Source organism: Danio rerio, chromosome 7 (genome assembly GCF_052040795.2).
Source record: "Danio rerio strain M-AB ecotype USA chromosome 7, GRCz13ab, whole genome shotgun sequence".
NCBI lineage: Eukaryota > Metazoa > Chordata > Actinopteri > Cypriniformes > Danionidae > Danio > Danio rerio.
The window spans coordinates 11,239,827-11,258,748 of record NC_141027.1 but is presented as its reverse complement, the minus strand read 5'-3'; the positions used below and the strand labels follow the sequence as shown (position 1 = coordinate 11,258,748).

Here is an 18,922-nt window from a genome sequence, read left to right as displayed (position 1 = left end):
GGTGTTTTAAAACACTTTAGTCATGTGACCTAGATGTGTCAAAACATTTCAGTCATGTGACCTATGTGTGTCAAAACACTTTAGTCACGTGACCTGGGTGTTACAAAACACTTTAGTCACATGACCTGGGTGTTTTGAAACACTTTAGTCATGTGACCTGGGTGTTTTGAAACACGTTAGTCATGTGACCTGGCTGTTTCGAAACACTTTAATCACGTGACCTAGGTGTTTCAAAACACTTTAATCATGTGACCAAGGTGTGTCAAAACACTTTAGTCATGTGACCTAGATGTGTCAAAACATTTCAGTCATGTGACCTAGGTGTGTCAATACACTTTAGTCACGTGACCTGGTTGTTACAAAACACTTTAGTCACATGACCTGGGTGTTTTGAAACACGTTAGTCATGTGACCTGGCTGTTTCGAAACACTTTAATCACGTGACCTAGGTGTTTCAAAACACTTTAATCATGTGACCAAGGTGTGTCAAAACACTTTAGTCACATGACCTGGGTGTGTCAAAACTCTTTAGTCATGTGACCAGGTGTTTCAAAACACTTTAATCACGTGTTTCGAATCATGTTTCATTACAGTGTTTCAAAATACTTGCACTTCGGAATTTTGACACCGTTTCAAAATGTCAGTTTCACGTTAGCCCTATACGTGGCATGTTCCTTGTCTTGCTTTCTCGTGTTTTTAGACCGTTGTTTAGTATAGATTTAGTAAAGTGTATTATTATAACCACATTAATGAACTAGAATTTAAAACATAATTATGTTTTACATTTTATTTACCAGCATTTATTCTGAACTCTTTATTTTGTATTACACAATATATTTGTTATTAGACTTTATTTGTGGATTAAACCACATTTAAATCATGCATAAACCCAACTATCTTCAGACAGATGTCACTGAATAATAATAAATAAAAAATAAATCACACCTGTCCTTGGCTCTCTAAACAGAATCTGACGCACAAAGCAAAAGAGCTCATGCATGTCGTCCAATAAGAAAAACCTTTGCTGACGTGTTTTGAAAAGAACGCTCTGGAATGTTATGGAATAAATGTTGAAGCAATAGGGATGTGGTGTAATTGCTGCTTTCCATTTAAAGCCTGTGTGGCATTATGTGGAATATAAGTGTACTCTCATATTCCAGCAATGTAGTCGCTCCGTTGCTCATTATTCCTGTGTAAAGAAATGCACTGGAATACTACAATTTGCTTTAATTGTGTTTGCGTGTCAAAAACATGATCTCCTGGGGGGATTTACAGAAACATTCTAATTTAGAATATTTTAGTAACCATGGCGATTCTTTTGGAACACTCATCTTTTTTCTGTTTGCTTTAAGGCGATTTTTTTTTTTAGATGTCGAAGTAGAGTCGATTGGAACTCAAGCCTGGCTGACAGGGAACGTTCTCAAAATGCTGTGCCAATGTTCTCGCAAAGCTATGAATGTTTCCAATCACATTTGATTCTGGTTTTTAATAATTAGAATGAATGATAATAATAATAATAATAATAATAATAATAATAATAATAATAATAATATTTCATATAGTTATAATTAATGATATGTTTATTTATTTGATGGATGGATGGATGGATGGATGGATGGATGGATGGATGGATGGATGGATGGATGGATGGATGGATGGATAGATAGATAGATAGATAGATAGATAGATAGATAGATAGATAGATAGATAGATAGATAGATAGATAGATCTTTAAATCCTATCATGTACCTCACACACACACACACACACACACACACACACACACACACACACACACACACACACACACACACACACACACACACACACACACAGTTCCAGTTCTCTTCACACAGCTGGAAACAAATCATAAGTGAATTACATAGACTATATATTGACCTATCTTTCTCACACACACACACATTGCTGAGTCTTGTTGTATGTTCACCTGAAACATTACCAAGCGTTATTCCAGTCTAGCCTTGCCTTTTGATCCTAGCCATGTTTTACTGTTTATGCTGTTTGCCGCCTACACCAACCTCTTTACCTGTGACTACAACAACACTCTGGATAACCCTCATGCTAATGTTTGCTCCTGGTTTAACCATTGTCTGCCTGAGTTATTAAACTTCATTTGCACCCTCTACTCTGTTGTACCCCGACTCCTTGTATTACAAATAGATACAGTGGATGGACAGATAGACAGATAGATAGATAGATAGATAGATAGATAGATAGATAGATAGATAGATAGACAGACAGACAGACAGACAGACAGACAGACAGACAGACAGACAGACAGACAGACAGACAGACAGATATATGGATGGATGGATGGATGGATGGATGGATGGATGGATGGATGGATGGATGGATGGATGGATGGATGGATGGATGGATGGATGGATGGATGGATGGATGGATGGATGGATGGATGGATGGATGGATGGATGGATGGATGGATGGATAGATAGATAGATAGATAGATAGATAGATAGATAGATAGATAGATAGATATATAGATAGATAGATAGATAGATAGATAGATAGATTTAAACATATATAGTTTTTGATCTATTTTCTATTTTACCCTTTTTTCTTAAAAATATAAACAAAATATGTGAATAGCAATATGAATTATTATTATTATTATTATTATTATTATTATTATTATTAAAATATTAATATTAAAATATTGACTATTAAAAACATAACAAAACTGTTAATAAAAAAACACATTAAAATTACTGATTTAACTTTTTATCCCTGTAAAATTTTTCATTTATTTTATTTGTTTAAATATCACTTCTTTCTGAAGTTTAAAAGTAATGGTCTAGTAATGTTCATAAAACAATTTGAATATTTACTTTAGATTCACATAACCACCAAAAAAGTACAAATAAATACATACAACTTAAAAATATACATTAAACAGCACATTACATTAAAATTAGCATTGCGATAACCTAATGGCAACACCAGCTCAACGTTCACATTTAGTAAAGATTTAAATGTCGCTGCTTTAAATGGTTACAGACGCACACTTTGTAATGATTTTCAGAGCAAAACATCACATAAGTGGATCTTGATTTTATCTGGCTTAATTTTCCGTCTGGCACGCATCAGTAAAAACAGTGTGTTGTTTGAGGTAGAGCTGAGGACTGGAGTGATGGAATCTGTCAGCGCTCCTGAGTCATTGCACAAACAATAAGGCCAAATTGTTAAAAGAATGTGAAGGAACAGTGTGTCCTTTCTACGTGAGGAGAAGAGTTTGTCTGCGTGTGTTTAGCATGAGCAGGTAATGGGAGACAGTTCGCTCCAAGGCGCCTTCACAGAGACAGCAATTATCTGGGAGATTTGGAAGTTGAGTGCAGACGTGCTTGTTTTGCATGATTTTTTTTTAACTAAACTATGATCAATTCAAATCATAGTGCTTGGGATAATGCCATGCAATGCAATGATGTTTTAGTCTATTGTTTTCCAGTTAAATATGATCTTTGAAACAACTCAAATGTATTTTGTTGTAAAACTGTAGACGTTGCTCAGTTGCTCAGTATATATTAAATGAAGCGAATTGAATGATATTTCCAAACAAATTTCCGATACAAATTTTTGTTATTTTTATGAATCAGATTTTTTTTCATGGATTCTGTTTAATGGAATGACGTTTTTTTTTTTTTTTTTAGAGCATTTGTGTTTGGTGTTATAGACAAAATATATACAAAAGCAACACTAATTTACAAAACACAAATCAAAAGAAGTTTACAAAACAAAATACAAAGCAAAAAAATAACAAAACAAACAAACAAAAAACAAAAAGCAAAACCAATTTACAAAATCAAACAAGGCAAAAACAAAACAAGTACAAAACGCAAAGCAAAACAAATTTGCAAAAAATTGTCCACAAAACAAAAAACTAATTTACAAACAAAACACAAAACAGACAAACAACAAAGCAAATTCACGAAACAAAAGATCAAAACAGGTTTACACAAAACAAAACAAAAACACAAAGCAAAACTAATTTACAAAACGAAAAACAAGTTTACAAAACTAAACTAATTTAAAAACAAAACACAAAACAAAACTAATTTAAAGACAAAACTAATTTACAAACAAAAAACAAAACAAAAGGTCAAAAGTTTACAAAAAAAACACAAAACAAAGCAAATTTAAAAATTAAAAAAATATTTTTTTCATAGTAATTTCTTACTTTCGTTTCTTAGTGTAACTTTTCCGACCAAGTTCTAGACGCAAATTTGTGTTCAAATTTTTAATCTTTAAATTTTTCCATTGATTGTTTAATGCAAGAATGTCTTTAGAGCATATTTATTTAGTGTTTATTGAAATATAGACAAAACAAAAAAGATTACAAAACAAAACATATTTACAAAACAAAGCAAAAACAAACAAAAAACCCCAAAAAGAATTACAAAAAAGAACTAAAATAGTTTAAAAAACAAAAACAAAACAAAAAAAATTCCAAAACAAACTAAAAACACAAAACAAAAACATTACAAAACAAACAAAAAACACAAAGCAAAATCAATTTACAAATCAAAACAAGTACAAAACAAAACATAAAGGAAAACAAATTTACAAAAAAAATGTTTACAAAACAAACCAAATTTAGGAACAAAACTGAACAAAAAATCAAAACAAAGTTTACAAAAACAAAGCAAAACAAAAACATAAAGCAAAATTAATTTACACAAAAAACATGTTCATGAAACTAAACTAATTAAACAACACAAAATGATTTAACAAAACAAAACAGTTTTTTTATTAAATTATGATCGAGTCAAATTATAGATGGTTACACAGAAGAATCTAATTTTATAAAAAAATCAAGAACAAAATAAGATACCAAAAACAAAACACAAAGCAAAATATATACAAAACAAAAAAATTAAAAGAAAACAATTTACAAAACAAAAGCAAAATAAGGTTTACAAAATAAAACAAAACTAGAATACAAACAAATCACAAAACAGAACAATTTCAAAACAAAACAAACAAAAAACACAAAACAAAACCAAATAATAACAGAATAAGATCAAAACAAAACAAACAAAAAACACAAAACAAAACTAGTTTGCAAAACACAACACAACGCAAAACAAAAGATCAAAACAAGTTTACAAAAAACACAATATAAGACATAAAATAAAACAAAACAGGTACAAAAAAAGCAAAAAAAAAAACATTTCAAAACAAGACTAATTTACAAACAAAACACAAAACAAAAGATTAAAACAAGTTTACAAAACAAAATAAAATGTACAAAAACACAAAAAACTAATTCACAAAACAAAAGACAACACAAGAACATTGACAATCCAACCTTGTTTTTTTTATTTACAAAAAAAATAAAAATTAATAATTACAGTTATAGCAAAAATTGTATTTGATAAAAGTTCACTCAAGTTCATTCACAATCAATACAGTTCACAAATGCAACAAATCCATCTACGGGCAGCAAATAGAAATACGCTTCATTCAAATCCCTTGTAAAACCCATATCTGCTTTATTTTATCCCAGCAGCTGCCTCCGCAAATACAAAAATGTGTCTTTTATGTGCACAGAACGCAGATGTAAATAAACCACTCTTTATACATGGATATGCCAGTTGCAAATATCAGACTGAAGAAGTGTGAGTTAACACTGATTGGTGTTATTGGATCTCTGAGAAGCTCACATTGAGCACAGTGAACCATGGTGGATTTGCTATAGCACAGACTGCATGGATTAGTCCATGCATGCATACATATGGATGTAATATCTAATACAATATGACAAAAAATATGTCAAGACAATCTTTAATGCTGTGCAAGCCTGAACAGAAAAACTGAAGAGGTTGAGCCTGAAAAAAGCCTGAAAGTGTTTTGCTTGAAGAAAACCAGAAGACAGATAAACGACAGATGGACAAATGAATGCATGGATGGACGGATAATTAATATGCCTGGATGAATGGATGGATTGATGGATGGATGGATGGATGCATGGAAAAATAAAATGACTAGATGAATGGATGAATGGATGGATGGATGGATGGATGGGTGGACAGATAAATATATTGACTGGATGAGTGGATGGATGAATGGATGGATGGATGGATGGATGGAGAAATAAAATGACAGGATAGTTGGAGAAATAAAATGACTGGATGGATGGATGGATGGACGGATAATAAAATGACTGGATGAGTGGATGGATGAATGGATGGATAGATAGATGGAGAAATAAAATGACTGAATGGATTGGTGGATGGAGGGATGGAGAAATAAAACGACTAGATGACTGAATGGGTGGATAGATGGGAAAATAAAATGACTGGATGGTTGGATGGATGGATGGATGGATGGATGGATGGATGGATGGATGAATGGATGGATGGACGGATGGATGCATGTATGAATGTATGAAGAAATCAAATGTCAAAACAAATGGGTGGATGGATGGATGCATAGATGAACAGATGGATGGATGGATGTGTGGAGAAATAAAATGACTGGATGGATGGATGGATGGAATGATGGATGTGTGGAGAAATAAAATGCCTGGATGGATGCATGGATGGATGGATGGAGAAATAAAATGACTGGATGGGTGGATAGATAGATGGAAGGATAAATGGATGGATGGAGAAATAAAATTACTAGATGACTGAATGGGTGGATAGATGAGAAAATAAAATGACTGGATGGATGGATGGATGGATGGATGGATGGATGAATGGATGGATGAATGGATGGATGGGTGGATGGATGGATGGATGGATGTATGGATGAATGGACGGACGGAGGGATGGATGGATGGACAGACGGACGGACAGTTGGATGGATGCATGAATGAATGTATGAAGAAATCAAATGACAAAATAAATGGTTGGATGGATGGATGCATGGATGAACAGATGGACGGATGAATGGGTGGATGGGTGGAGAAATAAAATGAATGGATGAATGGATGGATGGGGGGATGGATAGATGGAGGGATGAATGGATGGATGGAGAAATAAAATGACTAGATGACTAGTTGAGTAGATAGATGTAGAATTAAAATGACTGTATAGGTGGATGGATGGATGGATGGATGGATGGATGGATGGAGGGATGAATTGATGGATGGATGGATGGATGGATGGATGGATGGATGGAGAAATAAAATGACTGGAGGGATGGATAGATGGATAGATGGGTAGATGGACGGATTGATGGATGGATGGAAGGATTAAGTAATAAAATGGATGGAGAAATGGATGGATGGAAAAATAAAATGACTAGATGACTGAATGAGTAGATGACTAAATGAGTAAAAATGACTGGGTAGGTGATTGGATGGAGGGATGGATGGATGGAGAAATAAAGTGACTGGATGGATGAATTGAGACAAAGTGAATGGATGGATGGATGGATGGGTGGAGAAAGGGCTGATTGAAAGGGTGGATGGATGGAGAAATAAAATGACTGGATTGATAGGTGGATGGATGAATGAATAGCGGGATTGATTGATCGAGTTATAAAATGACTGGATGGATGGATGGATGCATGTAGTGATGTATGAAGAAATAAAATGACTGAAGGAATGGATGGGTGGGTGGATGGATGGACGGATGGATGCATGGATTTATCAAGAATTAACCTGATTTAAGGATTCCTGCTATTGAATGATCTAAAATGTGCTCTTAAGTTTAATTCATTTACATAACTACCCTACTTACTCAAATATGAACTGGGTTTAATTTAAATATAAGTGTCATCCTGAATAAATGCTACCACAGTTAAAGTCATTTTAAATGGTCAGCTTGAGATCCACTTTCACAGCAGAGCTGAGGAGGCAGAATTTCCAGCCATTGTTTCAAAGCAGACATTGTTTCAAACCAGAAAATAGTGCCTGGGTACCTGCGTTGAGCAAGACAAAGGTGGCTGTGACAAGGGGGGGGAAACTCCCTAGATGGCAGGTTTGATGAGAATAAAACCTAGCCTCTGCTTCAGAAACTAAAGAGCTTCACCTCTCAGAAGAGATTCAATCTTGTGGCCACTAAGGGAAGCTCTACTAGCAGATGTCTCTGTCTTTTCCTCTATAACGCGACTGAAAATCAATGTCAAAATTGTGCTGAGAACTACTTAATCTTGGCTGCCATTGATAGCAGTTAAACACAGTGGTGTCAGAAGGAATCCCATTCCTTTCTGCTCTTCTGTTTCGAGGGAATTCATGCTGAGTTCGATGTGGTGATAAAATAAATTAAATAGAGTTAGGACTGCATGGTATTTCACATTAAAATAATCAAAACTGTGCTATGGCTGAATTAAATGTGATGTGATTTAATAAATACATGCAGGTTTTAAACTGAAGTGCTCAAGATGATTTTCCACCAAATAATACTAAACAACACTATTATTGATCTATTGACTGATTTGTTAGATGAAAGGTTGAGTAAATGGTTGACTAAATGTTCTTGTAATACTGACTGATTAATTGATTGATCTACTGAATGATTAATCTATTGCTTTATTGATTAGTTGAATGATTGATTGATTGATTGATTGATTGATTGGTTGATTGATTGATTTATTGGTTAATCGATTAGTTGAGTGATTTGTTTGTTTGCTTGTTTGATTGGTTGATTGATTGATCTATTGATTTATTAGTAAGTTGAATGATTAGTTGAGTGATTGTTTTGCTTGTTTGTTTGTTTGTTTGATTGATTGATAGATTGTATGCATGTATGATTGATTGATTGTTTGTTTGGTTAGTTTATTGATTAATCTATTGATCGGTTAGTTGAATGATTGGGTGATTGTATGCATGTATGATTGATTGATCGTTTGTTTGGTTAGTTTATTGATTAATCTATTGATTGGTTAGTTGAATGATTGGGTGACTGATTGTTTTGTTTGTGTTTTACTTGTTTGTATTATTGATTGATTGGGTGTTTGGTAAAGTTAATGATTGACTAATTAGTTGAGTGATTTATTGATTGCTATATTGATTTATTGGTTAATTGAATGATTGGATGATTGACTGATTGGATGACGGGTTGCTTTGTTTTGTGTTTGTATGATTGATGGATTAATTGATATATTAATTTATTGGTTAATTGAATGATTGAATGATGGGCTGCTTTGCTTTGTGTTTGTTTGTAGGATTGATTGATTAATTGATATATTGACTGATTGGTTAGTGGAATGATTGATTGATGTTTTTTTGTATAATTGGTTTATATATTAATTGATATACTGATTGATTGGTTAGTTGAATGATTGATTGACTGATTGGTTTTTGTTTGTTTTGTGTTTGTTTGATTGATTGATTGATTGATTGATTGATTGATTGATTGATTGGTAACTTGAATGATTGACTGATTAGTTGACTGATTTATTGATTATTGATATATTGACTGTTTGGTTAGTTGATAACTTGATTGATTGATTGACTGATTAAATGATGGGTTGTTTTGTTTTGTGCTTGTTGATTGATTGATTGATTGATTGATTGATTGAGCGATTGTTTAGTTTGATCGCTTGCTTGTTTGTTTGTTTGTTTGTTTGTTTTGTTATGATTGATTGATTGGTTGGTTGACTGATCTATTGATTGGTTAGTTTAATAATTGATTGAATAATTAATTGATTGATTGATTGATTGATTGATTGATTGATTGATTGATTGATTGATTGATTGATTGATTGATTGATTGATTGATTGATCGTTAACTTGAATGATTGACTGAGTAGTTGACTGATTTTTTTATTAATGATATATTGTATGTTTGGTTAGTTGATAACTTGATTGAATGATTGATTGAATGATTGAATGATGGGTTGATTGATTGATTGATTGATTGATTGATTGATTGATTGATTGATTATGGAGGACAAAAACACAAATAAACAAACAAACAAGCACAGCAACTGTTTAATTGTGATGTTTCTACATTAACAAAAAATTATTTATTTTATGTTTTCCTATCTTCTTGTTTTTAATATATTATTTTTTTGTTTTTAGGTGTCTTTGATGTATACAATAATAAAAAGAAAAAGTATGGCCAGTATAATACCGAAATAAAAAAATAGTGCATCTGTTTTGTTTTTATTTCAAAATTTAACAAAACATCCAACCACTGTCATCCCTTATAATCTAGTCCATATTCATTTATGCAGAATAAAGATCTAGGTTTAAAAAGCACATCAGTCTTGATGCCACAAATAGAAACAAATTGCCTGTGGAGCCTCAGGATGAAGTTATTAAAACTAGAGAACATGACAGAGATTGGTATCATTTTGGCCCTTACTTTGAGCACAGTGGTGCTCATTGTAGCAAAGAAATGGGAACAAATGGCTCAAAGCCCAGAAACATCTAAGAGCAGGCCATCCTACTAAATTGAGCAATGGACAAGAAGAGCAATTGTTAAAGAAATGAACAAGACAGCAGCCACAACCCTGGCAGAAGCACTGAGATTATTCGATAAAATGAGAGAAACCATCGCTCCAACACTCCAAAACAGATTCTCTTCAAGAGCCGCTAGAAAGAAGTGACTTCTGATAGAGCCTGACATTACGTTTTCTACAAGACATCTGACAAAACAGACAATCTTGCAGCCTGATGACACTAATTCAGAAGAAAATCTGTTCTGAAAGGGAACTGCTATATTTAGCGCAAAGCTAACCGCCCTCGTAACACCAACCTGAACCAAAAAGCATGATGGTCAGCATGAAGAAAAAAAGGTGAAACCATCCACCAACAGCAAAACATGCTCCGAAACTGCAACACCAAAGGCTTCTTGCTTACATTTACAAGCTACAAGAAGGTTTTTATACTAATGTTCTTATTGTTTTTTGGAAGAAAGCAGCTGAAAGAAAGCAGAAACTTTCGTAATGCATTAAAGTATGAAAAAGTAGCCATGTTTTAATCAGATGATGCAAATTAGACTTATCAGGCACAAACATTTGCATATAAAAATAAGATTAATTTCCATCCAATAAATCAAAGACAAATAAATCGTCACTTAAAGTGGCACTAAATATCATAAAATACAAAAAGGTTGTAGGAAAAGCCACTGTGAGTCTTTTGTCTAATGTAATAAATTACTTGCACCTCAGAAAACAAAACGCAATTTACGCATGGCAGCTTTTGGCGGTGAGACAATCTTTGAGGTGCAGATGCTCAAGACAGTTCTGCAAGGTAATAATATCCAATGACTTTTATTTTAGTTATTACTTTTATCTTACCTATTATTTTTTAATTAGATAAAAACACATTTCTTTTAATCAGATAAAATGGTTGGCTGTGTGGGTTGGAGGAAGAAGATCTGAAGAGCTGAAGTGAAGGTGGAGCGAGGGTTACTGAGAAGAGACCTGACCGAATAGTGGAATGTCCTAATAAAGAAAGAGTTGTTTACCAGAAAACCCTCGACTACTTGGATGTTCTCTCTAGTAAGATGTCTTTCAGATCTGCTACGTTCAAGTTTAAAATCTTCATGTCAAAACATTGTATCCTCCGTGGGCCAAGTCTGTTGTGAGAGCTAAAATCCACGCTAAATTCCCTTTGTGTGAGTAAAGACTTTAATTTCCTTTAATTGTTTTTGCTATTTTGTCAAATAATACAATTTGGGGATATTTTGTTTTGCTCGTTGATGCTCAATTATTATTTTTGTTTGTTTTTTGCTATTGATCGAGACTGTTGTCAAATCGGGAAACTGTCTTGTTATTAAAGTGCTTGCTAACATTTATTTTGGTTGTGCTTTCCTCCCTTTTTGAAAGTAAAATTAAATAATAGGGCATATGCGTGTGTTGAGAACAGTTTTTGAGCGTCTCGCTAGTGAAACGCGCACCCGTTATCTCTGTCTCTCTTCTTTCTCTGCATCTTGCTTGTTTATATAAAGTTGAGATTGTGATGCTAGACTTTAAAATACATGCACTTACTGTGTAAAGTTTTATTATTTACGATACTTGTATATAAAATTTGTATAAATGTTTATTAAATTGAATGTTGAATAAACAATTTTGTGCTCTGCATTTTAGGGTTATAATTATTATAAAGTTTAACAAACTGATGAATGTCACAAAACCTTGTTTGCAATACAATGGGCTATATGCACGCATTACTTCCGCGTTTTGTCTAAGGCCGCGGTCCAGCTTCCGGTCTGGGTGATTTTAAGCGGCGGTAAACAGTATTATGGCAGAGTCGTCAATATTTACTCGCTGTTTGCGAGTAAATTATGATCAACGATGTGCAAATGATTGTCCGGATGTGTTCTACAACCCCGCAGAGCAAAGCTTGAGAAAGGTTTCAAGTTTTATGCATCTTCCTACCTGTGCAATTATGAAGGTAAGTTCAGCTAGCCTGAAGGCTAACTTTAGCGTTAATACTCTTACGATCCGTCCATCGGCAGCTTTATCACGTAAGTAAAAATAATCATATGTGTACGTAATTCTGTCTCATAGTGTCAGGTAAAAACAGGGCAGAAATAAGATCTCAGTGAGAGCTCATTACTACCGATAGATCTATGAAGAAATCGGAGTCTCCTCACCAGCTGAGAGTAGGACAGCATACAAGTTCTGTCCCATTCATACTTTTACTGTTCTAAAGTGACCACCACTGTTCAGTTCGGATAATTACAGAAACACAGATGCTGTCTTAGCTTGTAAGCATGATTATTGAGCAAGATATATTAGGAATAAAATAATACAATGCCGTTCCATCCACAACAGACAAATAGCACTGTGTCAATGCTGATATTTATTGCTGAAACAGTGGAGATGACAGATGCAGTGTAACAGTGTAGATAGCATGCTTTCTATTTAGTCGATAACATTGTAATTAAATGGGAGGGTGACCCAAAACAATAAGGTGTCATTAGTTAATTTAACATCAACAATTTGTCTATTGCAATATTTATTAGTTTTTTTATGTTAATGAACAAATGCTTATTCATTGTGCTTGTTAACTCACAATGTAATAGCTAATGTTAACAAGCATGACTTTGGATTTTTATTCATTAGTAAATTAGTTTAACAATGCTAACTATTAAATAGTTATTTTAATAGTGAGCAAATACTTTAACTAATGAAACCTTATTTTAAAGTGTGACTAAAGGGAGCTACTTTTAAATAATTTAAATTAATGATTTACTGTGTAGTTTAATCTGATGATATTGCTGCAGATGCCTTTCAAAAGAAGATATTTTGAAGAAAGCTGAAAACCTGTAACCATTGACTTCCATAGTAGGAAAAAGAACTACTATGAATATCAGTGGTTGCAAGTTTCCAGCTTTCTTCAAAGTATTTTTGTTTGTGTTAAACATCAGAAACAAACTCAAACAGGTTTGGAACAAGTGAAGGATGAGAAAATATAATTTTCAGTTTTGAGTGAACTGCCTTTAATGACTCTCTTTAAAAACCTATTAATATTCTTGTTTCTGTTTTCTAGGTAACATTATGAGATTCAGAGCTAGAAAATTTTATGTGTTACTTCATCCTGGAGCGGACATCCGTCAGAAGATCCATGCCATCGTCTGCTAGTTAATTGCTCCTGCTCTTGTGTGGCTGAGAGTGGGATATGCAAACATGTGGTTGCTTTGCTTTACCAGACAGCCCATTACTCTGAAATGTGTAATGTGTGTTGTCACATGAACAATTGTTTGGAATGGATCAATTATGTGTTAGGTTCCATGAAACAGATGGGTGTTTATTTATTTATTTAATACGTATAAGCCCAAATACCTCTCTATGCACAAGTTACAGAAGAAGCACCTGATTCAAGAAAACAACTGATTCAATGTCATTGTTTCTGTTCATCTGAATAAAATATTTTTTTCAAAATGTTACATTTTTTTTGACAATTTTTATTTCAAATTATATACAGTGAATTATATTTTATATGTACAGTGAATAAAATAAAGGTCTTTATTCTGAATTTAAAAATTGCACTTAGAAAGTAGCTTAAGAAATGTTTATGTATATTAATGTTCAGTTTTTTTACTTCAAAGGCAATGAAAACAAACTATTATTTGCTATAAAAGCTCCTTTCTTTAAATGTCTGCATCCGTTTGGCACTCGAGCCTCGATCAGTTAGACTGAAATTCTCAGCTACACTGTTGTTTTTTTCTGTTTCTGTAAAATTCTCACGTTTAATATCAACAACCCACCTCTTCTGCACGACTTTGTCATTTGGAAACGTGTGGAAACTAAGGTAAGAGTTCAATTTCTGACGCTGTGCATTGCTGAACACAGCAGTGGTATTTACAAGTACTGTTCTCACGTCTTTAAAATGACACTTTTAAACGTTTAGATGTCATATTTATGTAGCTGACATAAACATATATAAGTGGGCTATAATGGCATAAAACATTAAGACAACTGTCCAAAACATTACTCGTTTTTATCAGTAGCGCTCCTGTTGTAGTACTGTACTGTACGATCGGCGGAAGTAGGCTCGGGGTCTTAAATTTTACCGGAAATGCGTCACGCGCCGCCGTGCATAGAGCCCATAAAGAGCAATACTCACAATATAAACAGTGAGCTAAAGAAATAATGGAACTGAACTCACATTGACAGAAGAAAGGTGAGCAAATAGCATGTGAAGTGTCGCATGTAAACACCCAATCAGAACACATCATGTAAACACATCACCAAATCTTTGACAAAAAAGTGGCTACCACTTTTAAAATGATTGCAATGCATACATTACACATTTCTTTTGTATTTACATATAGCAGGCAAGTTTAGCAGTGCATTTCCATCACAAATTACTCTCAGTTTACGATATCTGCATGACAGCAAATGAAGATACCGATCACAAAAAAAAGCCTTGATCGGCCACAATCCTGGCATTTGAGATTGTCTTGGGACGTCCCTAGAAAGAAGTAAACAAGAAATGTATTTGTATGTTAATCAGCATTTCCGCGAGTGTTGTGGAATGACTTACTTTATAGGAAACCCAGAAAATTCCTTTAAATCCATCATTAATGTTTGGTCCCTAAGCTCATCGCTTTGCATTGTTGCATTTAATGCATTTAAATTACCAAAAAGAAGCCACCGTTGCATACTAATGCAGAAGAAAGTCTACGATGCATTAAAATGCTAAGAAACACAGTTTAATAAAGAGTTTGAGAAAAGGTTAGTAGTCTGGAAAGACTTCACAGGCTTCAATCCAACTGAACGAACGGTGTGACTATGAGAAATTGCAGTCCACTGATGCGTTACATCTAATTTGGGGGAAATTATTTTAGCATTAAAGTTAGGAGCTGTAACAGAAAATAAGATCTGAAAATCCAGCACCACATCAATGTACAAAACAACTGAATTTTAATTAAACCAAAATCGAGTTTTCCAGAGCAACATGTTTAGGCTGAGTAATTAGCCGTGTTTCCATCCAAAGCTGCAAATTAGATTTATGCACAAAACTGCAATATGGCATTAAAGTTTTGCAAAAAAAGCATTTATCAAGCGATTTTCCATCAAAAGAGTCAAAGAGAACGAAAACTTCACTTCCCAGCAGGCACACAACATCATAAGACGTTAATCTTAGGTTAGAATTATGTCGTGAAGTCAAGTGACCAAAATTCAATGCATTTTGTCATCCAATAACAACCTCAAATGACGTTGATATTTGGTTTATTTTAGGTTGTTATAAAGTGGCTAAAATCCAACATCGAACCAACATCTTAAACTGACGGCATATTGACGCCAAATACTGACATTTATTCATCAGGTATGGCAACCAAAATTAAACGTCTGATACATGTCATACAACCTCAAGCTGTAACATCATTAATATTCGATCATATTTAGGTTGAACGTTGGACATTGACGTCGGCCTGATGTTTGGTTCTGGCGTCAAAACGAGTTTCATTTCCAAACAAAATGCCCACGATAAAATAATAAAACACCGGAAGTATAATTAAACCACAATCAAAGAATGCAGGATTTTCTCGAACATGTCATCCTCAAAAGTTTTCCAGAGCAACATGTTTAGGCTGAGTAAATAAATGTAAATCAAAGGCGGCAACACCAAGGCTCCAAAAATACAAATTTATTAAATTAAAAAGGCTGACACAGAGCGTGTAACGTTTCGAGCCATCCGGCTCTTCATCAGACAATGTTCATCACAATCAGGTGCTCGTTTTTATACACTTCCGGATCACATGATCTCCTCTCGCATATATGCCAACATATACATACATGCATATGTATACATACACAATCGTTCATATATACATACATACACATGAATACATGTATACACATTCACATCTAGTCTATAGCTTTGATCAAATTACAATATATATATATATAAATACATAAATAAACTATAATATTACATCACAAATTATAATAAAGAAAATGAAATAAATAAAGAAAAAAAAATATATAAATACCATGAGACACCAGACTACACAACAAAATATAGCCAAAAAACCTTTAAACCAAACCCCTACTTAAACCTTCATTCATTCATTCATCATTCATTCATTCATTATCTTTTCGGCCGCCCCGACATGATCTTAATAAATTGCTGTTGCAACGCGAAGCTTTCTGGATTTTCACTTTAGACACATTGTCTACAAAAGGTTTAAATGAGGAGTTTGACATTCGTCCTTTTCTGTAATAATTTTTGAATAAGTTTTTATTGTTTAATTGGTGTCCCAGAGATGGGTTGCGGCTGGAGGGGCGTCCGCTGCGTGTAAGTGTGCGGGATGAGTTGGCGGTTTATTCCGCTGTGGTAGCCCCGGACTAATAAAGAGACTAAACCGAAAAGATAATGAATGAATGAATGATGAATGAATGAATGAAGGTTTAAGTAGGGGTTTGGTTTAAAGGTTTTTTGGCTATATTTTGTTGTGTAGTCTGGTGTATCATGGTATTTATATATATATTTTTTTCTTTATTTATTTATTTTTCTTTATTATAATTTGTGATGTAATATTATAGTTTATTTATGTATTTATATATATATATATTTTTCTTTCTTTATTTATTTTTCTTTATTATAATTTGTGATGTAATATTATAGTTTATTTATGTATTTATATATATATTTTTTTTCTTTCTTTATTTATTTTTCTTTATTATAATTTGTGATGTAATATTATAGTTTATTTATGTATTTATATATATTTTTTGTAATTTGATCAAAGCTATAGACTAGATGTGAATGTGTATACATGTATTCATGTGTATGTATGTATATATGTGTATGTATGTACTAGCTGGGCTTCCAGCTAGCTCTATCAAGCCTCTTCAACTGCTCCAGAATGCAGCAGCACGAGTGGTCTTCAATGAACCTAAACGAGCACATGTCACTCCGCTGCTAGTCCGTTTGCACTGGCTGCCAGTTGCTGCTCGCATCAAATTCAAAGCTCTGATGTTTGCCTACAAAGTGACTTCTGGCCTTGCTCCTTCTTATCTGCTCTCGCTTCTGCAGATCTATGTGCCCTCCAGAAACTTGCGTTCTGTGAATGAACGTCGCCTCGTGGTTCCATCCCAAAGAGGGAAGAAATCACTTTCGCGAACGCTCACGCTCAATCTGCCCAGTGGAATGAACTCCCTAACTGCATCAGAACAGCAGAGTCACTCGCTACTTTCAAGAAACGACTAAAAACTCAACTATTTAGTCTCCACTACACTTCCTAATCTGTAATTGCCTCTCTGAATATCACACTAACTGTACACAAAAAAACAAAAAACAAAAAAAAAACACTAATACTACTAATACTTCCCTTCTTAGACTTTACAGACCTGAAACTTGCCTATAGCACTTATTCATTGTTGCTCTTGGTTGTGTAAATTGCTTCCTTGTCCTCATTTGTAAGTCGCTTTGGATAAAAGCATCTGCTAAATGACTAAATGTAAAACGTAAATGTAAATATATGAACGATTGTGTATGTATACATATGCATGTATGTATATGTTGGCATATATGCGAGAGGAGATCATGTGATCCGGAAGTGTATAAAAACGAGCACCTGATTGTGATGAACATTGTCTGATGAAGAGCCGGGTGGCTCGAAACGTTACACGCTCTGTGTCAGCCTTTTTAATTTAATAAATTTGTATTTTTGGAGCCTTGGTGTTGCCGCCTTTGATTTACATTTAATTTGCACCTTTTGCGGTTTTGGCTGAGCACCCAATTAAGAGAGATGTGCGTGCTTTTGTACAGTTTTTTCATAGGCTGAGTAAATAGCCATGTTTCCATCCAAAGATGCACATTAGATTTCTGCACAAAACTCCAAGATGGCATAAGAACTTCACGAATTTCAATCAAGAGAGTCAAAGAGAACAAAACTTTCACTTTCCAGCAAACACACTTCGTCATAAGATATAATGAGGCTAGATTTAGGTTGTGACGTCCAACAAAAAAAAAAATATTGACGTCAAATACTGACATTTATTCATCAGGTATAGCAACCAAAATCCAACATCTGATAGACGTCATAGTGGTAATGTCCACACAACATCAAGCTGTAACATCATTAGATGTTGATATTTGGTTGATTTTATGTTGGACATTGCACATTGATGTTGGCCCAATGTTGAGTTCTGACGTCAACCCAATTATATTTCCAAACAAAATGCTACGTCCCCAGGATGTCGGGGTACACAGTCCATCTGACATAATGTTGACGTCCTGTGCATGCTGGGTTGCTTATAAACTAGATAAACAGGTGGAATTTGCTACAGTAAGAAAAGCAAATGTGGGCCTTTTTTTACTTATATAATTAATGAGTGCAGTCCACTGATGCGCTACATCAAATTTGGGGAAAATGATTTTAGCATTAAAGTCAGGAGCTTTAACAGACAATAAGATCTGAATATCCAGCACTACATCAACGAACAAAACACCTGAACTATAATTAAACTACAATCAAAGAATGCAGGATTTTCTCGAACACGTCGTCCCCAAAAGTTTTCCACAGCA

At 33.9% G+C, this 18,922-nt stretch overlaps 1 protein-coding gene and 1 long non-coding RNA gene across 2 annotated transcripts in view; one reads left to right on the top strand and one right to left on the bottom strand.

Annotated features, from left to right (window-relative positions):
* Positions 1 to 18,922, bottom strand: part of cemip (cell migration inducing hyaluronidase 1) — a 369,326-nt gene that overhangs the window by 107,898 nt on the left and 242,506 nt on the right. The gene's annotated exons all lie outside the window — the stretch shown is intronic.
* Positions 12,120 to 13,829, top strand: LOC147843043 (uncharacterized). Its single transcript, XR_015495264.1, has 2 exons — positions 12,120 to 12,331; positions 13,433 to 13,829. It is a non-coding gene; the product is annotated as an uncharacterized LOC147843043 (long non-coding RNA).